Below are 25,951 nucleotides of genomic sequence, written 5' to 3'. Positions count from 1 at the left end.
CCTTTGTTCTGCTGCTGCCAATCAGAAATGAGCTCAAGGAAACGTCAGTTGCTGGAGCCACGGAGCGGGAAAGAGGAATAAAGCTGAAATGGAGGCAAGGGCAAGAAAGAGGGAAGGGAGACCAGGCTGAAGCAACGAATGAGCTTGAGGGAAGGAAAGAGGCAAACTCCGGGGGGGCTTTGAAGGACTCACAGCAATTTTTTAAAAAGTCTACTCAGAAGTAAGTCCCATTGAGTGCAGTGCTTCTATGTGCTGGCAGTGATTGAGTTTGAGGGAAGGAAGGAGAAAAAAAGGGGGGAGAAAGCTTTGGAGAATTCATATTTGAATTTTAAAAATGTCTACTCAGAAGTAAATCCCACTGAGTTCAGTGGGGCTTACTCCCAGGTAAATGGAGTGACTAAAAATGTGAGAGACACTTGTCAGGAAGCTAGAGCTAGGTTTAAAAAATAAGTTTGTTTTACAAACTTAAATGGAGTTTAAGCCTCGTGGGCTCAAGACAAGTGAAAATTGCTATCTTGAGAGAAGGTGGGAGGATGTACCAGTAACCTAGTAAAGGGGATGGGGAGAAAGACTTAGGAATCTGAAGTTACAGTGCAATCTCAGCCATGTTTACTCAGAAGTAAGTTCCACTGAGTTTAATAGGGCTTACTCCTGAAGTGAAAGTGAATATATAATTACAGCCTTTAACTTCTAAATTCAATCCTTTCCTTTAAATACTAGGTGATTTATCAATAAATATTATAAAATTTATAATGTCTGTTAAATGTTCAATGTGTCATCATGTGACTCTTATTGTTGCTTGTTACTAATACACCTACTTTTCAGAATAGTGCCACAAATAGATTCCAGAACTTGCTCCAACCCCCCTGTGCAGGTAATGAATAATAGCTGCTATCACAACTGCAATAATAAAATAACTTACTGGCTAACTCATTGCTCAGAAATGATAGTTATCAATAAATAATATAAATTTTGGGTAATAGCTATCCCTTGTATCTTAACAACATAATCCCAAGCAGGTTTATCAAAAGTAACTTTCACAGTTCAATGGAGCTTACTGTCAAGTAATTGTGCAAAGGACTGTAGCCTTAATCTTATTTAATGCCTTACTTCCTTTACATCTCAACTTTCTTGCAAAGAGCTCAGTGTGGCATACGTAGTCCTGCACCTCCCAAATATATCCTCAGAATAGCCCTATGAGGTAGTTTAGGCTGAGAAGGTGACTAGCCCAAAAGTCACCCAGTGAGTTTCATGGCTGAATGAGGGTTTGAATCCAGGTCTCCCAGGCCCTAGCCCAGTACTCTTATCACTACACCACACTGGCCTTTGCAGAACTTGTACACTACAGTACCTCTATAAATCCAATATAAATTACCCACTATGCTTTTCTTCCTTGGTCTTTTAAAACCTATTGAAATCAATGGTAAGGTTAATTCTGTTGTGTGCTTTCTATTCCTAAAGGTCAAGAAAGAGAAATATAGCTAAGACTCTTCCAATAATTTGATGACATAGGTCAGCAGTGATACATGGGGGGGGGAAGGGAGAATGGCAGTGGCACAGAGATGGCAAGGTTGGGGGTACTTTGGTAGAATGCAGCACAAGCTTGCAGGTGTGTACCCACGTGCTGCAGGATGGTGGTGCCACCAGCCCTGAACTTGCAGGCACCTTGTCTCATTCAGTGAGTGGCAATGTTGCCATTACTGAGACAGCACGGCTATTGCAGAGTCTGCGATCCACCCTGTGTTTTACTAGAACCTCAAGAACCACCAACTGCAGCCAGCTGCAAAAGACATATGTCTAGTATGAAAGAACATGGCGTCTCTGAAAAGCTGCTAAGCACAGGGTTATCAGAACTGAGATGAGCTCACAGTCTTTCCACACATAGATCTATTCCTACTTTCCACAAGTATTCTTAATTTCAGTTGTCAAATTTCCAAATGGATGTGTGTCCTTTTGTTGCTATTGTTAAACAACTGGAAGCCAGAAGCGCTTGCCAATTGACTACAAATCTTCCAGGGATCTACCAATAGATTACAGTCTATCTTCTGGCCATCCCTGCACTAAATCATTTGTATGGGCACAGGACTACCTTGCAGGGTTGTTGTAGCATGGTTCAAAGGAGTGCTTGCAAGAATGAAACTACAATAGCAGAGGTAAGACTCTTCAAAACATTGCCAAAGAAGGCATTCGCAAAAAAGCAATGTCACCTTTCTACTGTGTATCCATAAATTGAGAAGAGAAAAATTGTGGATTTGCTCATCTCTGTGCAGCTCTTACCTTCAATGTCAAGTGTCATGCATCAAAATTAGACACACCTGATGGTCAAACACATAATGGCTGCCTCCATTAGAAACTGCTGTCAGAAGCAGCTGCATCTCATGGTTTTATGGTAACACAAACCTACCTTGTAGGGTTGTAATGTTTTGTTTATTATTTATTTACTATTTTATTTATATCCTGCCCTTCCTCCCAGCAGGAGCCCCGGGTGGCAAATACTCTAGATCAGGATGGTTAGACTTCAGGTTTTTTGTATTGGTTTTTTTTAAAGTATTACCAAAACCCACATCCACCAACCAGAGCAAGCCACAAAATATATGCACTTAAAGTTAAATAATTCTTAGCCCAGGAATTTGTTTTGAGTTCCAAAACTGAACTGAGCTCACAGTATTTTCACACAAAACTCCACTCAGATTGCCCCCCACTTTCTTCATTTCAACAGTATAATGGTGGGGTGGTCATTTTCTTGTTTTCATTGTGAAACAGGAGTCTGAAATCCTCACTGATCTTCTGTGAGTCATCCTGAGGTACACCAATACATTTTGATCTACTTTCTGCCCACCCTGCATTTAAAGTGCTATCCAAAAGCTAAATATTATGACATAGATCAGTGGTTCCCAACCTGGGGGGCCGTGAAGTAATCCAGAGGGGGCTGCGAACAGTAAAGAAATTAATTATTATTATTTTTAAAAAGTCTTCACTCCCTGGACACTGTCTGCTCCCCATTGCCACTGCAGATGACACCTTGCTCCAAATGAAAGGGGAGGACTTTTGCTGAAGTGCTAGAGAATCTTTCAGGCACACCAAAGGCAGGCATTTGCCTCTAAAATACATGGCAGACACCAAAGGAGGCTGAGGGTGGAGCTACCAGAAAGAAGAGGGAATTACTACCACTGACTGCCATCTCCTCACACTACCGCTGCTGATGACGCCCTTACTCAGAACAAGAGGGCTTTTAGTGAAGCAATAAGAAGCAAGGCTTGAAGGAAAGGCTGCTTTCCCCCTTCCTTCCTGGCAGCCAAGCTGCCTTCCTGGAGAGAGGAGGTCACAAAAAAATTTGAGCTTTTAAAGGGGGTCCCCGTACTCATAAAGGTTGGGAACCACTGACATAGGTCATAAAAAGAGATACTGATGATCACTTTTTGATACTGAGCTACAAACATTTCTACTGAAAAACCATAAAAACCACAGCCCAGAGCTTTCCTGTTTCCCAAATACCAGGAAAGGCTTTCCAGGGGACAGAGTATGTTACAGTGGGAGCAGTAGGCTGGAAAGCCCAATTGATAAATAATTTCCCCCACATTTATATTTTGAGTGTAGTTTTGTGTATTAAAACCCATGATATCCTCAAGAAAGAATCAGGTGTAACATGTTGGAAGAATAGTTTCAGTTCATAATCTTTTAAGCAGCTTGTTTTTGTTGCAGCCCCCTCCTCCTCAAAATATTTTCATAAATAAATATTCAATATATTTAGGTCTGCACTTTCACAGATTTATCTATGAGTAAGTCCTATTGATCTCTATAGGACTGTATAGACATGTATATGATTGTTCCATGAAAGCCTACATCAAAACCCGTACATACTCTAATAACAGGCAATGAAAAATGCAATATTTTAATAACTATAATTATGATAGTTACAGGTTAGTATTTTCTTTTTAAAAGTTGGTGTTTTGATTTAAAAAACTTAAGAATCTGCAGGAAAAATGAAAAGAGTAAAACTACATTCTTGTTTCTGCCAAAACTCTTTCTATTGAATGTACCCCTTGACAGGAAACAGTTTCAGGAAGTATAACAGACCCAGCATACTTTGCCTTGTTGCCAGTAAAAGGGAATTGCTTCAATGGCGCATTTAATAGGTGTCATTGAATCCATTTTCTTTCCCCGGCAGCAAATGTGTATATAACAGACTGTACACTCATTGAATGTTACATGTGAATAACTGTACCAGTGTACAGCCCAACTACTTGTGTACCCAGGTACACAGACTGTACACTCGTTGACTGTAACGTGTGAACAGGGCCATGGTGTCCTCCAGATGATGTTTTCCAAGTCCATTTCCCATCAGCTCCAGAAAGCATGGCCAATGGTCAGGGAAGATGTGAATTGTAGTCCACAAACATCCAGAGGGCACCATGTTGGCTATTCCTGGTGTAGTATATTGGCCCTTCTGGCTTGCACACCAGAAACTGCCTGAGTCAGCTCTCAGACACTGTTCTTTTCATTTTAGTTCTGCAGTACAAGCAGCAACCTGCTGCATGGTTTTTCCCACCATAAACAGGTTATATTAAAGTTGTTTTTATTTATGCATCCTCAGTGTAGCCTCCTTTTTGTGATGCTTTTCAGTCAGCACCCAACCACCTTAGGCAGCTGCTGGGATGTTAACGCGTTGATGGGGCTCACCACTGTCAATCTCTGCTCTCCCTCTCACCATCCAGGGCTTGAGCTTTAGTGAGTCACAATGGTGAACTGATGGTAAACTGCCAATACCAGATCATCCACAATCCTCCAGAGCTATGCTCCGTTGGGGCACTGGGTGGGAGATACCACCCTTTTCTTTTAGTAAGGCCAACAGGAGAGATAGTGAAGCTATGGGAGGCCCACCATTGAACATTTTGCCCTGAACCATACAGAGCAGCAGACCATATCCATGAAACCCTTCAGACTGAAAAACATCCTCAGTGGACCACATTTCATTCTCCTATTTCCATAGATCAAACTGGACTTAATTGCAATCAACAGATGCCAGGCAGAGGTGGTGCAAGTAAGAGGGGAATAATTATCTCTGCCTTTGCACTTGGTGCAAACTGCTGAGCAATTGTCTTGGGCATTGCTTTGCCTAAAAAATTGTGCTCAGCCTTACAATTATGAGCAGTTTATTGATGATGATGATGATGATGATGTCAAAATAAAGTCAGTGAATATTTTCTCAGTGGTTTCCTCATGATGGCAGGCTGCTAAATGCTCCAAAACATGTGAAGGCAAAATTAATTTATCTGCGTAACCAGGCCTGTTGCCAGAATTGGCTTCTTATGGTTTCATTCATAATTGGGAAGCACAACAATCCTACAATCTAAAGAGGGTGGTTTACAACAGATGCTACTGGAGGTCGCTGATTCATAGGGTCGCCATAAGCCATAATCGACTTGAAGGCACATAACACACACCCTACACTGTTTTGTGTGAGATAAGAGCGCCCTGGAGGCTTAGCATTCATCAGTCAGTCTATATTAGGAGTGGAGAACATTTTTCAGACTGGGGGCCATATTCCCTCATGGCCAACCTTCCAGGGGCCACTTACCAGTGTGGTGAGGGCAGCTAAAGGCAAAAAGGGGGTGGAGCAAATAGACGTGACTCTGACCTTTCTATAGTAGTCTACATTCCAGCCACACAAAAGTCAGAGTTTTCTACACAGAAAACAGCTATCCATCCATGCAAGCAAGGATATGTTCGAGCTAGGCAAAAGCACTCAAGGATGTTGCAAAGCAGGGCTGGTGAGGACTGTCCCATGGGCCAGACAGAGAGGCCTGGAGGCATTTGGTCCTCAGATTTCCCACCCATGATCTATATACTGCAAGGACTGAGGGCAAGACATACACAGTGATGTTGGGGAGGGGCATGCCTACCCCTGCCCATGTACACACTGAGCCTTTGCACATTCAGCTGAGCATGCCTCATGCCTTTCTGATATCAGTTTCCCTATAAATATGTACATTAGGCATGGGGCCAGTAGACATAGTGCTCTTCTCCAGTTGGTTACTCTCAGTCCTAAGATGCTCCTCCTACATTGGATCTGTGGGCACTTCCAGACTGTTGCTATTTTCATGTGGCATTTAGTCACCTATTGGCAAATCCAGCTTGCACAATTACAGTTGATTTGGAGCCCTGGACCAACAGACATGCTCTCCCCCCGCCCCATAGGCTTTTTGCTGTAAGGAAAGGGACAGAAAATGCAATGGAAAGTATGGGATAACATTCGATTGATGCAGCATCAGCTAAACTGCCTGCAAACAAATCAGACTAAGTGTTCAGTGAAACAATAGGTCATCTAGAAGTCATTGTAATTATTTCATGACGCAGTCCATAAACATGACTGTGAGTAGCAATTATATGAGGCACTGACCTTTCATAACAAGATAACAGGGACTTATAACATGGTATAGCAATCTAGGGGGAGCCATAGCTCTATTATAGAGCACACACTTTGCACACCAAATGTCGCAGGTTCAGTTCATGGCATCAATGGATGGCTAAAAGGGTGGGATAGGAGGTGGTAGGAAAAACCTCTGCCTGCAGCCCTGGAGAGCTGATGACAGAGTAGATACTAATGGGCTGGATGGACATATAGTCTGATTTGAAATAAGGGGGCTTCCTAAACAGTAACAAGGATTTCTTTCCATGTAGATGCTATCCTTTTTTGTTAAGTTATAGAATTAATTTAGTATAATCGCTTAGATTCCACTTTAGAGAGATGCTTTCATACATTTTTGCCCTGAGATAATATTGTATATAAAATTAGTGACTGTGAGTTTTGCTCCTATTCAGAGTAAAACCACTGAAATTAATATACACTACTACTAACAATCCTGTGTAACTCACTTTGTATGCATGAGTTTGAAAATAGACTTCGTGGTTCTGACTGAATTTACTAACTTTGTTAGATTAAAAGAATAAGATCTTGTGTAACATTTTCTTATTGAACTGGCAATATTTGTATTGTAGGTTAAAACCAACATTTGACATGCTATAATATATAAATGTTGTATTTTATGTTGAATATGAAAGTACTTATAATATTAATGATTAATAAAGAACATTAATAAACATCTATGTCTCAAATCTAGGTTTTTTTGCAAGACTACACCATGAGGCACTGGATCCATGGAGTTTTTTTACATTGCCATCGGGCATGGATGCAGCTTGCAGCTGGATTGTGGATTTGTGCTGTCTGCCTATAAAAATAATGAAGATCTGTGTCTTGGGTTTATGCTTTTCATCCACTGTGGTCTCTCAAAAATGCCAGATCCATAGCAATGTAATTCATGACTGCCAACGAGAACTCTAAGTGGATAATACTGCTGTTTTGGGTTTTTTGTTTTATTTTTAGGATATGTGCTCAAATCAATAGTTTTACGGAGAGCCCTGTTGGTTGAGTCCAAAAGCCTATCTTGTCTAGCATCCTGTTCTCACAGTGGCCAACCAGAGGCTTTCCCTCCTCTCCACTGTGGCAGTGCCATAAATCAGTAGAGTTCTTCAGGGAAGCTGATTGCTCTTATAGCTGAAACTCATTGTGGTGTGCACTGCTCTTAGCTTATGACCAATGAGTCATAAAACTCATTGGTGACCTTGGACGAGTTGCTATCTCTCAGTGACCCTTGTGATGACAATAAAGAATGGTATAACACAGCAGAAATGTGATGGAGGGCAGCTCCGGTATTCCCCGCCCCCCACAACAGGATCAATAATGTCATCTGCTGGAGTGATATCTGCCAGTGCTATAATCTAGAGGTGGTGAAGGATGTGTCTGGTCTGATACACACTCCTCTTTAAAAAATAATAATTAATTTTAAATTTCAGTTGCAATTGTAATAAAACAAAACCTAAAATAAAAATATATGTTAACAGACATGGACTGTGTGACATACAACATGAGAATGTTCAGTGAGACATTGGGTTGCATCCAGCAAAGTTGTTCTGTTTGTGCAAAGGCTTACGCTTGTGCAACAGAACTTCCTCTCTTCTGCCTGTGCCCCCCAAATCTGTTCTGCGGGGTGGGGGGCAGGGGGCATGGAGGTAGGAGAGGGAGGGAAAGTTCTGTTATGCAAGTGGGAGCCCTTTTGTGAATGGGATGACTTTGTTGTATACAACCCAATAACTCAGCTAATCATCATCATAAAAATCATCATCATAATAATTAATAATAATTTTATTAAATTTCTACCCTGCCTTTCCTCTCAAAAGAGTTAAGGGTGGTAAACAACTGAGAAGTAAAATTATACAAGTTAAAACTTTTAAAAGCAATGAGATTTTAAAACAACTTTAAAAACAGTCACATACACTTATAGTTAATGATGTCAAGATTGTTCCTGACAATCTTTTCCAATGCCCATGGAACACCAGGGAGGGTGTTCCACAAATGGGGAACTACCACTGAGAAGGCTCTAAGGTTGCCCTGTGAACTTCAATGCTGACCGGAGATGTAAACCCAGGTCTCTCTTGCCACAGTCCAACATGCTAATCTCTACAATATCTTTTGTCAGCTCACTATTACAGTATAATAAAATGGCTATTATGCTGTGCACTGCTGTTCTCTTTTTCTCCCTAGGGATAAACACAGCTACCTGCGTTTTGGACTCTCCTTGGGATTTGGCTAGAGACTCTTCCAGGTGTGTCATGATTAGGGTTGTCATATTGTTTGGTTAGTTGGGTTATACTCAGATTCTAGCCATGCTACCCAGGGCCTGCTTAGCCCAAATGGTGGCCCAGATTCTCAGCTTTCATTTTTTAAATCTGGTATGTGAGAATCAGTGTACTAAAGACACTTCACACATGCTCAGACACTACTCTCTTTATTTATTGATTTATTGATTTATATCCCACCCTTCCTCCCAGCAGGAGCTCAGGGCAGCAAACAAAAGCACTAAAAACACATTAAAGCATCATAAAACCAGACTTTAAAATACATTTAAACAAAACATCTTAAAAAAGGTTTTTTTTAAGTTTTCAAGACTTTTTTATAAAAAGGTTGGATAAGATGATTGATTGAACTGATATTGAAATCTTTATTTTTATCTGCGTTACAAGTTGTAGTGGTGTGTTCATTTCACATTTCCTAATGATTGGTACAGACAACCTCTTGGTCACAATATTGCTTTTAATTGATGCTTTGCTGGCTTTTTGTTTTATGCTGAATTTTTATACTTCTGCATTGACTTGTTTTATGTTTCTGTTTTGTGTTTTATTATGTTTTTATATTGATTTTGTGTTATTTATTGTTTTTATTATATTTGTAAGCTGCCCTGAGCTCTGTTTTTAACTGTTTTAAATACAAATTCCCTTAATAAATAAATATTTCATAGTGTTGGAAACTAGAGTCTAGGCATTTAAGGCTGAAAACGTAAGGTTTTTTTCCCCAATTTCTCACATCCTCCCCCAGTTTTTGGTGGTAATTACTAGGCACAAAAAGAAAACAACTGGATAATGCAGCCATTAATATGCTTAATTTGCATAATATTTTATTATTAGTCTGCCAGGATTTGTGGAACTGGAATATGGCAACCTTAGTCATGATGATCTCCTGCACTCCAAACTTTTCCACTACACTGCTGATAATAAACATGTATGCTACCCTGAGTTCCCTAGAAGAATGGATATTATTATAGAAAAGTCCTCTATGCAGATTTGCGGGTGAGGAGAACATTTCCCCTAACCAGCCAGCGGAACTTAGTTGTATTTTCTCAATGCTCAGATCTCAATCTCCTTTAAATTAAGTGGTTCTGCTTCCACTCCTCCTCCCTTTTTAATTTGTTGCTGTAGTGAAAAGGCTTTAGTAAATGGACCAGCAGGCTGCAATTCTAAACTCCTATGAAATAAGTCACTAAAATCTCACTTGGATTTACTCCTCATAGCACAGTGGGGAGGAGAGCCTGGCTGGGAGTCCAGAGACTGTGAGTTCAAATCCCTGCTGTCTCCTGGGTGTCAAGGGCCAGCTAAAGATCACCCCCACAGTGAGTGGCTCAGGGGTTACGTGCCCTGCCACCTGTGCAGCTGTGGGCAAGCTGCATAGTCCCAAGGAGCCTAGTTGCCCCCAGCTAGCAGTTGTGGACAAGGAAGGGGCTGGCCTGTGCAGCTGTGGCAAGCTGAGTAGGCCGTGGCCAGCTGGGGAGGACTAGCCTCAGAGGGAGGCAATGGTAAACCCCCTCTGAATACCGCTTTCCATGAAAACCCTACTCATAGGGTTGCCATAAGTCGGGATCGACTTGAAGGCAGTCCATTTCCATTTCAATAATAAAATTGTCAGTCTTTAAGATGTCATTAAGGTCTTGTGCTGTTTTTGCTGCAAACAGCCAAAGACATTTTGCTGTCTGAAAATAAGGACACAATGATGCATATGTCTCCTCCCATTCCATGAGCACTATCCGATAGGATTGGCAACTGAATTTTACTTCAGCACTGACAATAGCACATGAGGGCAGCAGGCTTGTTTAGGAGGTGCAGAGCTGGCTATCTTAGGGGATTCAGAGGGAACAGTCAGAAGACTACTGCTACCTCTCCTCCCCAGCATCTGTGGCCTGAGGTAACTGCTTAAGGATAGGGCTGGCCCTGAAACTTACAGCAGCTATCCCTCAAGTTCAAGTTCAAATTCTGTTTGAGTGGACATAGCTAGGTTTGTCCTGTCAACAAAGCACAAAGGATGCTGTTCTTTATCTTGCTGTTAAGGATGCAATCCTAACCCCATTTACCAAGGAGTAACCCCCACTGAATTCAATAGGATTTAACATCTGATGTCATGGTTAGGACTGCACTGTTAGGTTATTTCATGGTACAACCATGCACACACACCCCAGGTAAGTATGCATAGAATTGCAGCCTTAATCAATCCCCCCCTACAATCTGGAATAGGATGTCAATGCATAAAATATTTTCTTTACAAAGAAGGGTGGAAGGGTACAGTAAACAAAAGCCTCACTAAAAAGTTGGTGCAAGTTCATTTCATATTGGAATGGCAAAACCCAATATAAAAATATTGGAAATGCAGTGTTGGAATATAGCCAAGATGTCATTGTTGCCTTGTAAAAGATCTCTGATATCATGTGGAGAGTATTAAAATGTCAGAAGGACAAAAACAGAGAATTATTTATATATTTGTTTTTTATTATTGCATTTGTATACCGCCTCATAGCCGAAGCTCTCTGGGCGGTTTACAACAATAATTGAGAAATTCTCAAATGCAGAGTGTACTCTCGTTCTCTTCGTAACGACTTTGTCCGCCCACCTCCCCGCCCTTTCCCCCCTGTTGGCCTTTTTTAACGTTGAGAAACCCTCTGGAATAATTTGGTATGGAATAATTTTGTATCTTGTAATAACAAAATGGTAAAATGTTCGAACATTAGTACAATGGATTGTAATTCCGTCCCCCCCGAATTTCGGCTTTTCTTCTATGAAACAATAAAAACAAATTTTAAAAATCCGTTAAGATCACTCCTCCCTCCCTGGGCTTCTGGACGCCTTCGGCTTTTGCAAGGGAGGACTGCAATGCCCAGCAGCGTCCGCCAGAGGAGTTCGCCTTGATTCCCTCCCCTGTTCAACCGAGCGAGTCCCGCCAGAGTCCAGGGCGTTCGTTGATGTCGCAGCCGCGGCGCTACGCGCGAGCAAGGATCTTTTCTTCTTTCTTGTCCGTCCACGACGCGAGGAGAAAGCCGCGTGGGCATGCCTCTTGGCTAGTTACACTAGATCCCACCCGCTCTTCTGCCCAACCGGAGTTCTGTCTTTGGGAATTGGCTTGCGTGGGATTGTTTTTACCCGTCTAGAAACGTTGGATTGTGGAAACAGAGAGAAGCCAGAGAGAGGAGAAAAGCTACAGCCGGTCTCAACGGGTTGAAGGTAAATCCCGGAGAAGCAACTGCCTCTTGATCAGGCTGTTGATCGAAACACTGCCCTCCCCGTCCTGTTTGCTCCCCCCCCAACACCCCTCCCCCTCAAAGTAGGATCTCTTTAAGATCCTCCTCCGGAATGGAAGGGGAGAAGTAGACTGAATGAGAGAATGTGTCCGTGTGTGTGTTTTATCTCCGCCAGGAGGAGGAAAAACTGCGCATCTTGAATTGTGCAACAATGTGTGTAGTCAAACTTGGCACCCCTTCCTCTCTCTGCAGCAGACTTGCAGCCCGCTCCAACTCGTTTCCTCGGAAGCAAGTTCCGCGGGAGCACAATGGGATTTCGTTACTTTGAAGTAAGCTTGGGTCAGGAGTGCAGATGTGTAGGCCGATTCTCTGCATGTTTACTCGGAGGTCTGCCCCACTGAGCTCATTTGGAACTTACCCCCGAGAACACTGGGAAAGGGCGTGCAGAATTGTATTCACACGATGCTTTAATGGTATAATGTCACAGATATTTAACTTTCCAAGCGTATACATTTCCGACCCTTTTTAATCGCGTGCCGTCTGTTCCCTTCGCTCTTTAAATTGTTGCATGATGGTTTGCATTTAGTTCTTTCTTTTAAAAAGCTTTGTTTCGTTGGAGTCCTGTGCTTGGCTGTTGCCTCTTTGCTCCATCGCCTTTCACAGGAAGGCGGTTCAATATATAATAAGTGAACATGGAAGAGGGAATTACTACATAAAGCAAATCGTGTGCTTGTATATGTGTGTGAGGGCTTCAGCACCTGGTGATTATTTTGGCGGGAGGGGGCTAGCAATGGGTGCTGTGGCTTTTGTTGTGAAATCTAGTTCAACTAGAGTTTGGTGTTTTTTTTAATTAAAAGACCCGCATGCAGTTTAGTGACACAACCACATTCCACAAAATTAAACTTAAGATCCTTTCTCCCCCAACTGGGGAAGCTGAAGTTTAGTTGTTGGGGTCTGACCAGACTCTTCTCTTCTGGGTCTTCTGTCAAACATCTGGATTCTCCACTCCTCCCTTCAGTGCAGACAAGTTTGAGGAAGGGGGAGAAAAAGAAGCCCTTTTCTTTCTGATTTTTTTAAAATAAACCTTTTAAACAACAAACACACAGAGGATGGAAGCCCCCCCATTTTTCTTTGTGTACCCCATTTAAAAGTTCCTGACACCCTCTAAAAAAATCAAAAACAAATCACCCACTGAAACAAATGGGTGACAGGGCTTTTGTTTAGCTTATTGTTGAAAGGAGATGGTTTGCATTTAGTTCTTTCTTTTAAAAAGCTTTGTTTCGTTGGAGTCCTGTGCTTGGCTGTTGCCTCTTCGCTCCATCGCCTTTCACAGGAAGGCGGTTCAATATATAATAAGTGAACATGGAAGAGGGAATTACTACATAAAGCAAATCGTGTGCTTGTATATGTGTGTGAGGGCTTCAGCACCTGGTGATTATGGAGATGAAAAGAGCTGAAGTAGGGACGCTTTGGAAGCAGCAGTGTTTTAAAATCCTGATGAACAGTTTTGAAAAAGCCAGAGCATGTATTAAAACACCCTTGGTAAGGAGGAAGAAGGGGGGAGAGTAATAAAAAAAGCCTCCCAGGTGGCAAAGAGGGCTATTCCATGCTGTGACCAGACTTTATTCCCTACTTAAGGCTTCTCTTAAGGGAGCTTTACTTTTTCTGCCTTGAGGGACTGGATATTCTGGGTTTGCTGCTTTGAATAAGTTTGATTTGTATCTCTGCAGGGAGGTAAAGTCTGCAATAAAATTGAATGTCAACAAGTATGTCTTATCTGACAAAAGGGAGGTGGTGGAGGAAAAAGGACTTCCATTGTGTGTGTGGGGATGAGGCAAGAATAGTAGGGTCATCTTTTAACAGCAGCCAGCAGTCTTGTCCCATCTCCTCTGTGCAGCCACAAGGCGGGAATCTCAAAACGGAGCCCCCCTTCCTTTCCCCAATGAGCAGCTATAGTAACTGCCATGGGAGGAATGAAGGCCCAGAGCCAAAGCTCACAGATTGGTGACCTGTTTGTCACCTCTCAGGCAAAGCTCATTACAAATGGAAATGACACATGGTTATATCAATTGGAGGCTGGAGGTGAGATTGAGTTGAGCCAAGGTTTAGACGATGCGCTCATTTGTCATAAAAGTAGCCAAGGAGGTCAACGCAACTTGACGGGTTCCAGAGCAAGGTCTGAGAAGGAGAGTTGTTGTCTTCTAACCTGGCAGATGGTGGGCAGGCCAGTTGTTTTCTTCAATGAGGCAAAACAAATAGGGCAGCCGGGACTTCTTGTGGCCACTCTGTAATCATGGGTATCTGATGGCAGTCGGTTTTAATTTATTTTCATTGTGAAACAAATTATTGGAAAACAAGTGGTGAGTAGTCATTACAGACCTCTTATTGGCCTACACAGCAATTTAATTTTTTCAGAGCGGATGTGACAAGCTGTGTGCTAACGCTCTGCATTATATGTCTGCAAAACTAATTAACCCATATTAGTTGGTTTGACAGCATACTTGCTATTGCTCTTTGCTACTGTGGAATCTCTCTTCTCTCTCCCCCTCCCCCGAAACAAAAAACAGGGCTGAATGAAGTTGTTTCTCAGACACAACACTCAGTTTGTGTAACCAAAAATAATTTGGACAAATGTTGGTTCTGGTCCACTGAGCCTTCTTCAGGAAGTAGTAATTGCACTGATCTTACAGAGGAAGCTCTTTGGACAGGAAGTATACAGCCTTGGCAGCTGAGTTGGGCAAAGCAAGCACACAGATAACCACCTAATTGCACGCTTGGTTCATTATCTGACTAGTATGCATGCACCCACAGAGTCCTTTCCTGGCACCCACAGGGTCCCCTTCCCCTTGCTGTGTTATGATTGGTGTGTGATGCCCATGACAGTTTCTCCTGTTTGCAGTTGTGCCCACAGACCCCAAAAGATTGGCAATCCTTGAGCTAGAAATACAGATATAGATCTTGTTTCCATGTGCATATTGCCCATAGTTGGATGTGAGAATCTATTTCTGATACATGCTCTACTTACTATAGATTAAACTTCCAAAATGAAGCAGTCCGTTGGGAAGGGACCATAGCTCAGTAGTTGAGCATGTGCTGTGTATGCACAGCGTCCCGGCTTCAATCCCTAGCACAGGAGTCAGGGAAACTGTGGCCCTGGGACCAAATGTGGCCCTCCAAGCCTCTCTGCCTGACCCTTGGACTCTCACCAGGCCATGCCTCTCACCAGGCCTGTTTCATACCTACCTTGAGTGTTTTTGCGTTATTGGATACGTCCTTTGGCTTGGCTGGATGGATCATAGAGGGGTGTCTGTAGAAAAGGTGTAGGAAACATTTGCCCCTCTAGATATTGCTGAACGACAACTCCCATCAGCCTCAGTCAGGCTGGCCCATGACCAGGAATGATGGGAGTTGTCGTTCAGCAATATCTGGAGGGCCAAAGAATCCCCACATCTGATGTAGAAACTAGCCTAGGCCCCGTGTGCACTATACATTTAAATCACTATTATGGCACTTTAAATCGTCATGGCTTTCAGCAAAGAATCCTAGTAGATGTAGTTTTTTAAGGGAGCTAAGAGTTGTTCGGAGACCCCTGTTCCCCTTCACAGGGCTACAGTTCCCAGAGTTCCTTGGGAAGACGGATTGATTGTTAAACCACACTGGCAGTTGTAGCTCTGTGAGGGGAATAGGGGTTTCCTACAACTCTCAGCTTCCTTAACAAACGACAGGTAACAGGATTCTTTGGGGGAAGTCGAAGTATGATAATACTTTAAATGTGTAGTGCTCCTACTGGGAGGAAAGGCGGAATATAAATCAAATAATAAATAAATAAAATAAATAGTGCAGATGGGGCTTTCCTCGTCCTCCTAGATCTCTCAGCGGCTTTCGATACCGTTGACCACGGTATCCTGTTGGATCGCCTAGGGGGATTAGGAATAGGGGGCGCTGTTTTACAGTGGTTCCATTCCTATCTCTCAGATAGGCACCAACGGGTAGCTTTGGGAGATGAGGTATCAGACCCTTGGCCTCTTAATTGTGGGGTGCCACAGGGCTCTATCCTCTCTCCCATGCTGTTTAACATCTATGTGAAACCGCTGGGGGCCATCATCAGGAGTTTTGTGCTGAAGTGTCACCAATATGCGGATGACACTCAGCTCTATCTCTCATTTAAGTCCTCACCAGAGTTGGCTGTGGATACCATGTCCAAGTGCCTGGAATCCGTAAGTGGACGGATGGGAGAGAACAGGCTGAAGCTGAATCCCGACAAGACCGAGGTGTTGCTTGTGGGAGACAGAGGAAGGCTGAGTATTACGGACCTGATGCTTAATGGGGTGAGATTACCCCTGAAGGACCAGGTCCGCATCCTCGGGGTCATTCTTGACTCCTGGCTGTCCATGGAGGCTCAGGTCTCGGCGGTGAGTCGGGCAGCTTGGTATCAGTTACATCTGATACGGAGGCTGCGACCCTACCTTCCTGTTCATCTGCTCCCACGGGTGATACATGCCCTGGTCTCCTCTCGCTTAGACTACTGTAATGCACTCTACGTGGGGTTACCCTTGAACACGGTCCGGAAGTTACAGCTGGTACAGAATGCGGCGGCACGCTTGATCAAGCACAGCCGTCGCCGTGACCATATCACGCCAGTGTTAATAGATCTTCACTGGTTACCAGTTGTTTACCGGGCCCAATTCAAGGTGTTGGTGCTGACCTTTAAACCCCAAAACGGTTTCGGCCCAGTCTATCTGAAGGAGCGCCTCCAGCATCACCAATTATGCCACCTGACAAGATCAGCCTCACAAGACCTTCTCTTGGTCCCACTGGTTAAAACAGCTAGGCTGGTGCGGACCAGAGAGAGGGCATTTTCTTTTTTTTTTTACAATAATTTTTATTCAAATTTTCATAAAACATAGAAAACAAAATCATAAAACATTCAAAGACAAAAAACAAAACAAAACAAAAATGATTAAACAAAAAAATAAAATAAAATGTTGACTTCCCATTTGTCACATATCAAATCAGTTATAGGTCTACAATATATAACAATCCTGTCTCTTAAATCATATTATAAAATCACTTTCCTCCAGTAGTTATCTTAATTAATCATCAAATCTCATAAACATTACTTTATTCTTTCCACAAAAAGTCAAAGAGAGGTTTCAATTCTTTAAGAAATATATCTATCAATTTTTCTCCAAATAAACATGTCAATTAATCCATCTCGTTAATAATTATAATAATCTTATTGTCATAACCATAGTCCAAATAAACATTTCGATTAATCCATCTCATCAGAATCTGTTAGGTCCAATAATTTCAATAGCCATTATTCCATTATCCCTATTAGTTCCATCTTCCATCTTCAATAGTCCTGTTAAGTCCAGTAATTTCAGTGTCCAATCTTCCATTATCAGTATTCCATAATAATCTTGCTGTTGTAGCCATAGTCATATAAGAAGAGTCTGATGGGAATTTCCTCTATCCCAAATATTTTCTTGCCATCCATTCTGAATAAGTTGCTGAAATACTGTTGTAAAGTCATATCTGTGTTCTTCTTTTTTACAAAATGCACTGGCTCATCTCTTAAGAGTTTTTCCATTGTCACATGGCTGCAGTTAATTCCATAGATTTTCTCTATATCAAGCTCCATCACATCATTCCAGTCCAGAAGATTATCCAAGCCATTGATAACTTTATCTCTAATATCTTCATTAATTTCTTCAGAGATAACGTTAAATTCCAAACAGTAGATTTTATTTCTAAAATCCATAAACTCCAGATCTTTTTCCAATTCCACATTTGTTCCAATCTCCAGGGCTTGTATCTTCCCTTTATTTTTTCTTTTCTCATCTCTGATCTCATTCTCCTCTCTCACAGGGTCCCCTATTTCTTTAAGCTCCTGCGTCATTTTGCTCAGTTCAATTTTCAGCTCCTTACTACCCTGTCGCAGGGTTTGTTTCGTTATCTCAATCTCATCCATTATTTTCTGAAACATAATTACTTCCAGATTCTCAGCCACTTTCTTGATTGCCATTTTTAAAACCACGAAAACAAAACAAAACAAAAATAACCACTTCTTATTTCAGCAACAATTGGGTTAATATTCCAGGCTTGATGACATCACAGTATAAACAGAACAGCCTGCCTTATCTCTCTATGTTCAAGAATACAAAACAAATTTAGTTCCCAGCATCAAAACAGTTAGTGGCGTCGTGAAGAAGCAGATTCGTCAAAATAAAATAGACCAAAAAGAGAATAGTCCCAGACAATATAATATTCCTCGGAATAGAAATCAGGAATAGAAATCCCTCTTCTGTTTATTATCTTTAGAATGCACTTCCAGGACAGCTTTTTGCGACAGAAACAGAGATAAGCTGTTAATTTCGTGAATAACAGAGAAGAGCTATATCTCACCCAGAAGTTGTCCAAAGCCGATCAATCTGACAAATCTCCTTTTGCTGCAACAATTTAAACCAAGTAAAAAAAATAATAGAAAGAAGGGTGCTTGCCTGTTAGTCCGTTCTCTCTTTGAAGAAAAGATAAACGTATCGCTTAAGCAGATAGAGCTTGTTAGAAAGTCCGTCCGGCATTGTTGGCTGGACCTTATCTCATAAATTAATGAATCCAGTCCTCCCAACAAAAACAGGCTTTGAGGTTGATCTCTACGTTTCTCCCTGCCCGGGAGAAATTTCATCAGTCAAAAAAAAAAATGTTCTGACTGATTTATATCTGAATAAGCTTCTTTTGAGGCGGGAGCCCGTCCCAAAAGCAGGCACAAGCGAAGTCACCCTTCCCGGAAGTCGAGAGAGGGCATTTTCGATTGTGGCCCCCACCCTCTGGAATTCCCTTCCTTTTGGTCTCTGACATGCTCCCTCCCTGATGGGTTTTCGCCAAGCCTTAAAAACCTGGCTATTCAGGTGGGCCTGTGGGATTGGGGAGGATTAATTTTATAAGGTTTTAAATAGAAATTGGTTTTAAATTGATTATGATTGTGTTTGCTTGTATTTTATTTTGTATTATGTACTGCTCTCTATTATTGTAAGTCGCCTAGAGTGTCCACTAACCTGGACAGATAGGCGACCAACAAATAAAATTTATTATTATTATTGTTGTTGTTGTTGTTGTTGTTATTATTATTATTATTATAAAGGTAAAATTTACTTTTGTTGCTATGCTCATTTTTGCCTCTGGCCCCATCCACCACTAGCATGTGGCCTCCAGAAGGTTGTCTTCACATCTCTAGGCAACCAGTTAGAAATCCTATGTATTAATAGATTACAGGTACCTTCAGAAATAGGGGCGTCTGACAAGAATGTATTGATGCATTGCAACCTTTGAGCTAGAATCATAGAGTAGAATTGGAAGGGGCCTATAAGGCCATTGAGTCCATCCCCCTGCTCAGTGCAGGAATCCAAATTAATGCATACCTGACAGGTGCCAGTCTAGCTGTCTCTTGAATGCTTCCTGTGTGGGAGAGCCCACCACCTCCTTAGGTGATTGGTTCCATTGTCGTACCTCTCTAACAGTTAGGAAGTTTTTCCTGATGTTCAGTTGAAATCTGGCTTCCTGCAACTTGTGTCCTGCACTCTGGGACAATCGAGAAGAGATCCTGGCCTTCCTCCGTGTGACAACCTTTCATGTATTTGAAGAGTGCTATTATATCTCCCCTCAGTCTTCTCTTCTCAAGGCTAAACATGCCCAGTTCTTTCAGTCTCTCCTCATGGGGCTTTGTTTCTAGTCCCCTAATCATCCTTGTTTCCCTCCTCTGAACTCATTCCAGTTTGTCTGCATCCTTCTTAAAGAATTGAATTGAATTGAATTGAATTGAAACTTTATTTTTTACCCCGCCCTTTTTCCAAACTGGAACTCAGGGCGGCTTACAAATAAAACTACATGTAGTTAAAAACATAGAAAAACATACAATTAAAATACAGTTAAACTATGCACAACCTTAAAACCCTAAAAGGCACTTAAAAATCTAAAAACAATTTAAAATAATACAGATAATAATATAAAACAATAAAACAAGCCTTGTAAAGCCCAATCCTAAACACCTTCTATCCCAAAAGCCTGTTGGAATAAAAAAGTCTTTACTTGCTGACGGAAGGATGGCAAGGAGGAGGCCATTCGTGCCTCCCTAGGAAGGGAGTTCCAGAACCTAGGAGCAGCCACCGAGATAGGTGCCTTTTTCTGTCACCTTGCATGGTGCTTTTTGAATATGGTGCTTTCTTCTATTGCCTGCACAGTGATGGAAAAAGGCACCAGTTTCAAAAAGTGCAACTTCTGGCTGTAAAGAAAGAATGGGAAATGCACTTTTTCTTTGGTGATGCCAAGGATCTTTGTTTGCAGCTACAGCTTGAGCCATGTCTGCAAATGAACAATCGGGAGCACAGTCAAGAGCAGGAATGGGGGACCTTTGGCCCTTCAGATGTTGCTGAACTACAACTCTCATCAGCCCTAGCAAGCATGGCTGCAGTTGATGGGAGTTGTAGTTCAGCAACATTTGGAGGACCAAAGGTTCCCAACTCCTCCTTAAAATTCTGATTTTTTCCTCTGAAGGTGGCATGGTGATGTCAGATGATTGACATATAACCCCATCCATCTGTCAAAGTGGCCCACAGGGTGACAGGGGTGTTCTGGATGTGACCCACTGGCCACATCCAGTTCCTCACCCTTGTCCTGTGGGATCACACCTGTAAGTATGCTGCTGCTTCGCTCTTGTCTACTTTAAAAAGTGATGGGCTACTTGCCAGTCTTCTGGAAGGTGTGTCTGACAGTCACCTGATACGGGAAAGTACCCTTCACACTTGCCTGCTGCATTGTTTCAGTGTAACTCAACATTTTAAAAACAGTACAGGGGTTCCTGTGCAAAAACCACATCTAAGCATTTTTGTTAAGTTAACTGCATACCAGACTTTGGGATGGAAAAAAATAATGAACCTGGTACAGCTAGAAAGTCAAACTGAACCTAAACTGAAAAGTAGGATTGAGTCTTATTTTTCTTGAAATGGAACAGAACCTGAAACACTCTTTCAGAGTCTTTGTTGAATCCAAACTACAGTAGAAAAAAGCAAATAGATTACTGACTCAGAATGACTTTTAGGGATGAGGAGGAAAAGCCAAAGTTGATGGGGTGAAACACTTTCTGACTCCAACAAGAATGAATCATGAGCACATAAAATAAATATCCCAGAAGGTTTTAATACATTTTGGGCTTGTCCAGGCAGTGGTAAAGTTTGGAAAGCATCAGGCAGGCCTACTATTTTAAGTCTGCAGTCCACTGTAGGGATGGCTGCAAAGATTATAAATCAGAACTAAATTTCTGCAGATGCCAAGAAAAGTAAATGAACCTTTATTAGCTGAAATAGAGCAACAGTCATAGTTGAATGGATGATAATGAAATCAGAAGGATTTTGAATGAATGCAGGAGACACAGACAGGGCTTTGCATACTCTTGACAGAAAATAAAAATCAGAATTTTGTGCCAAGCAAAGCTGAATTACACAGCTTGTAATGTTATGCCAAAGTGTACGGTGTTCTTGCTTTGCATAATTCTGCTTCTGATACTTTTTGGGAAGGGTAAAGTGCCATGCCCAAGCCCTCTTTTGTCCCTTCTGGCTTGTGACGCAGCCCTTGGTAAAGATAATCAAGGGAAAGAAGTGAAGGAGCAGCACTGTTATTCCCAGGAAAGGGTCATAGTCCAGTGGCACAACACATGCAGGAAGTCCCAGAAGGCATTTCCAGTTAAATGATTAGATAGCAGGTGATGGGAAAAAACCTCTGCTTCAGACCCTGGATATCTGCTGCTAGTGCAGGGCTAGATCTGACTCTATAAGCTAGCTTTATATGTCCGGCTGCAGGTTTCAGTAGTAGTCTGGAGAAATTACTTTTATAACGCTGACAAAAGTGGTAATGGGGAGAGCTAGACAGGTCTGGGTTCCTTATCCTATAACAGTGTGTTCATGTACTCAGAATTAAGTCCCATTAAGTTCATTGGAACTGAAGCCTAAGTGGTGCTAGAGGTCCTTACCAGTCCAGCTGCACCAATGGCTGCTGTGGCATTGTCAGTAGTTGGAGGCAGATGTTGGAAAAAATGCACCAGTAGAGTGTGCTGGAGGGAGAGTGTTGATGAAGTGAGACCTCCTATGTGGCTAGAAGTAGCAGCAGAAAGGACAGCTGAGACTTTGCGCATTTTCCTGCAGTAGAACCAGGACAAATTGCCCCATCTGTTTGGGGAAGGGCTGTAGCTCAGTCGGTAGAGCATCATGCCGAAAGTCCCATATTCAATCCTTGGCATCTCCAGGTCTGACTGAGAATGTCCCCTATCTGAAAACCTGGAGAATTGCTGCCAGTCAGTGTAGACAATATTGAGCAAGATGGACCAATGCCCTGACTCCGTATAAGAGAGCTTCCTATGTTGCTAGCTGGAAAAAAAAATTGCACCCTCCTGTGGCTGAACTTGCCCCTGTCATGGCAGTTTTTCTCTTATTTGTGGCTGTTTTATAAACGAGAAATTCAAGTGTATTTGATGATACAGAAACCAAAGGAGGGGGAGAAGTTGTGGAGAGGAGGCAGGGGCAGCCAGGGCTCTGTTATATTTCCATATCCCCCCAAATACATATTGTAAACAAATTCAGGAATTCAGATCCAAGCTCCCAATCAGATCGGATTAGACATTGCTCAATGTCAGGTGGTCTGCGCAATTTGTAGCCCATTAAGCCGACTACATCCTGCAAACCAATGCATTGTGACCAGCAAGGAGCTATGAATCCCAACTCTCATAATTGCAGTCTCAAGCAGGTAGAGCAGGTAGGTATGTCAAGCCCCCAGTGGACTGCCATGTGTGGCTGGTGGGCTGTGTTTGTCACTATGGGTCAGTCACAGAGATTGCTCAAGCCTGACCCAAGCTATATGCTTAATCCATGATATTATTGTGTTTAGCACTAAAAATGGCAACCGTTTTTCATCTTGTCTGTAGTTGGCTCCCTTTAACCAATCAGAGGCTGAAAATAGTTTGTCTTCCTGAAGCAACTCTGATTACTGTGAGTACGGACATCCCATCTGAGGTAATAGTCACATTAGCACAAATCAGTGTTCCTTGGTGATTTAGGGAATCCTTTTTCATTGCCGCTCTTTTTTTCTTTTAGCCTTTGATTAGCCAGTAATGATTATGCCAAGAAATCGAAGAAAGAAGCATCTTAAAAGAGTTGTCATATTAAAATTAACTGATCTGTTATCAGCTCCAAGAGGGCTGATAGCAGCTTTGCTGCAAATCGCCAGATGCAGATAAGGCCTTAAACTCCCCCTCCCCCTCACTATGACAACTTAACTTATCAATGAATGCTATACCTCTCTATAGTTTGGCTGCAAACTGAACTTGCAGGGCCTCGGTACGCATAATGGAAGGCTATCTTTGTTTGGAAGTACAGAAATGATAACTCGAAGATTGCTAAACCCAAAGTGTAGCTTTAGGGAACAGCAACAGGAAATGTCTGGATCATCCAGCCCCCTGAGGGATGTGGATACCCCCTGATGTCCAGGCTGGAGGGAAAAGCAATGTGGGAAAAGTGGCATTTATAGCATCAGTGTATGCTTCAGGGGGTCATGGTTGAAGCATTGGCCCTCCGCCTCTCACTGTATTCTCATAGTAACCCTTCAGGTAAAGCATTTGCCAGCTTGGGATGTAGCATATAGCTGTGGTTCCCAGTCTATCTAGTAGGAGATCCATCCGCTAAGTGTTTTCTTCATTTGGTATTAGAAATTGCAGGCATCCCTTTTGCTTCTTTCTCAACCTCTACCTCCCACAACAAAACACCACCCAGCTGTTAGTCATTCCACTATTGTGAATCCCTGATTTAGATAAGTTTTTTTAATGAAGCAAACATAGAATGAAATTATAGTTCTCTACTTCATGAAGTTTAAGTTATAGATTAATAAAACAGGTTGAGCTCTTTGGTGGGAGTGAACTGTTCAAATACAAAATAAGATTGTACAGTTTCACTAATCCAAAGAGCTTGGGCAAAGTAAGATATATTTCGTCTGAAGGCAAATTGTGCATTTGGCTAAATGTTCATTGGTTGACATGTCATAAAGCTGAAGGAAAAAAAATACACATCACAGTGGAAAACTTACAGAACAATCTGGAACATATTTACTCAGAATGAAGTCTAGTTATGTTCTATGGAGTTTGTTGTTGTTAGACTGCCTTCAAGTCGATCCCAACTTATGGCGACCCTACGAATAGGGTTTTCATGGTAAGCGGTATTCAAGGGGGGTTTACCATTGCCTTCCTCTGAGGCTGAGAGGCGGTGACTGGCCCAAGGTCACCCAGTGAGCTTCATGGCTGTGTGAGGATTCGAACCCTGGTCTCCCAGGTCATAGTCTAACACCTTAACCACTACATCACACGGGCTCTCCTATGGAGTAAATGTGCCAAGGATTGCAGCTGCAAGGGCCTTTCTAAATGATAATTCCATTTTATAAGCATTTGGAATTCATATTTTTGAACCTCTGAAAATGTGATATGCAGGCTGTTGCGTTGCTGGATGTGGTTATTTATTATTATTTATTGCATTTCTATCCCACCTTTTCTCTAAGGAGCTCAAGGTGGTGTACAAATATGGTTCTCCCACTCCTCATTTACTCTCCACAAAAACCCTGTGAGGTAGGTTAGGCTGAGAGGCAGTGACTGGCCCAAGGTCACCCAGTGAGTTTCATGGCTGCATGGGGATTTGAACACAGGTTTTCCATATCCTAGTCCGACACTCTAACCACTACACCATCCTGTCTGTGTATACTACTGGTTGCAGAAGTATCACTGGTATCTGTTATCAAGGTTGAAGAACCTGTGGCCCTTGAGATGTTCTCTGGCCGTGTTGCCTGGGGCTGATGAGAGCTGGAAGCCAACAACATCTGGAGGGCCAGAGGTTCCCCATCCTTGTATTAGATACTGCCTGTGACATGAATGGCAGTGAGTTTCACAAGTCCTTTCCCTCCCTTGCCTTTAACATTTGTGTGACTTCCTTCCATTTTTGTTTTTGTTTTAATTATCCTTTTTCAGCAGTTGGAAAGCCGAGAGTCTCCAATAGAGCTAGCTGGAGTGGCCTTTAAAGAGAAAAAGGTAGTGATGGATACCAGCAATACCCATCCCCAATTTTTTAAAAAAAACTCTTTCTTTTTTTACTGCATTATATTTATCCGCAGGCTTGTGCCCTGCTATCCTTCCAAAACTTTTAGAATGGCTTACACCTGGTTCCCAGGAAGCTTCCCATTGAATCGAATCAGTGCTTCCAGACAGCTTAGCTTCAGCAGTAGAACTGTAATGTGTTTCCTAGGCTAACTTCGTACAAGTGTGAAGTAATAGAACACTTGTTTAACCTCACTGCAGCTTACATTTTGAACTCTTCAGGCACTGTGTGGTTATAGAAATATTTAACCCTCCTTAACCTTCTCAAGAAAGCTGTATATTGCATTATGAGTGCACTCCCAAGTAACAAAAAGGCACTTAATGCGTAGGAGAACTCAAGAATGAGGAGGATTCGTTTGCTTGCTTGTTTTGAAATGACGTCTGGTTGTTGCAGCACTGAAAAGTTCATAGCAAGATTTCCCACCCCTTGTGCTCTTGCATGCAAAAAAGTGTACAGTTCTTCCAGAGAGAGACTTCCATCTTCTTACAGCTTCAGCCACTCTCACAGGAGCTCTCCTTTCCCTCTGTGTACAAGGTTGCATATAATTCCCTGCTTAAAGACACCTTAATAAACACAGTTGCTTGACAGAAACATTACTGCAATAAAGCGAGGAGTGAGGACTGGCCTCTTGTGTTTGTTGTGAGTTTCAATTTAGCTAATATGCTGTGCATATTAGAAGTGCTATATAAATGCTTAATGATCATACATAGTTAATAAGCGAATGGCGCAGTGGGTGATTTGGTGACCAACTAGTCTATCTTGGTTTTTGGTCTTCTGTAAATACAATGCTGGTGAAATTAGCAGCAGAAAAAAAAGTGAAGCTCGTCGCAGTTGTCGCTGCCTGAATGTTGTGGACAGGTTTCAACATCTGTA

At 42.2% G+C, this 25,951-nt stretch overlaps 1 protein-coding gene across 5 annotated transcripts in view; it reads left to right on the top strand.

Moving 5' to 3' along the window:
* Nucleotides 1-11,541: 11,541 nt before the first annotated feature.
* The window catches only part of MOB3B (MOB kinase activator 3B), a 146,238-nt gene continuing 131,828 nt past the window's right edge, over nucleotides 11,542-25,951 (top strand). Inside the window, exon 1 of one of the 5 annotated variants that reach the window (XM_061631403.1) lies at nucleotides 11,542-11,880. The gene's annotated coding sequence lies outside the window, so the exon portion shown is untranslated. Of the gene's footprint in view, nucleotides 11,881-12,033; nucleotides 12,227-12,289; nucleotides 12,371-13,414; nucleotides 13,440-22,892; nucleotides 22,958-25,951 lie in introns of those variants that run through there. The other 4 variants (XM_061631412.1, XM_061631439.1, XM_061631456.1 and 1 more) reach the window with 4 other exon arrangements.

Source organism: Rhineura floridana, chromosome 1 (assembly GCF_030035675.1).
Source record: "Rhineura floridana isolate rRhiFlo1 chromosome 1, rRhiFlo1.hap2, whole genome shotgun sequence".
Classification (NCBI taxonomy): domain Eukaryota; kingdom Metazoa; phylum Chordata; class Lepidosauria; order Squamata; family Rhineuridae; genus Rhineura; species Rhineura floridana.
The sequence above is the reverse complement of the archived record's forward strand: the minus strand, read 5'-3'. Positions and strand labels throughout refer to the sequence as shown.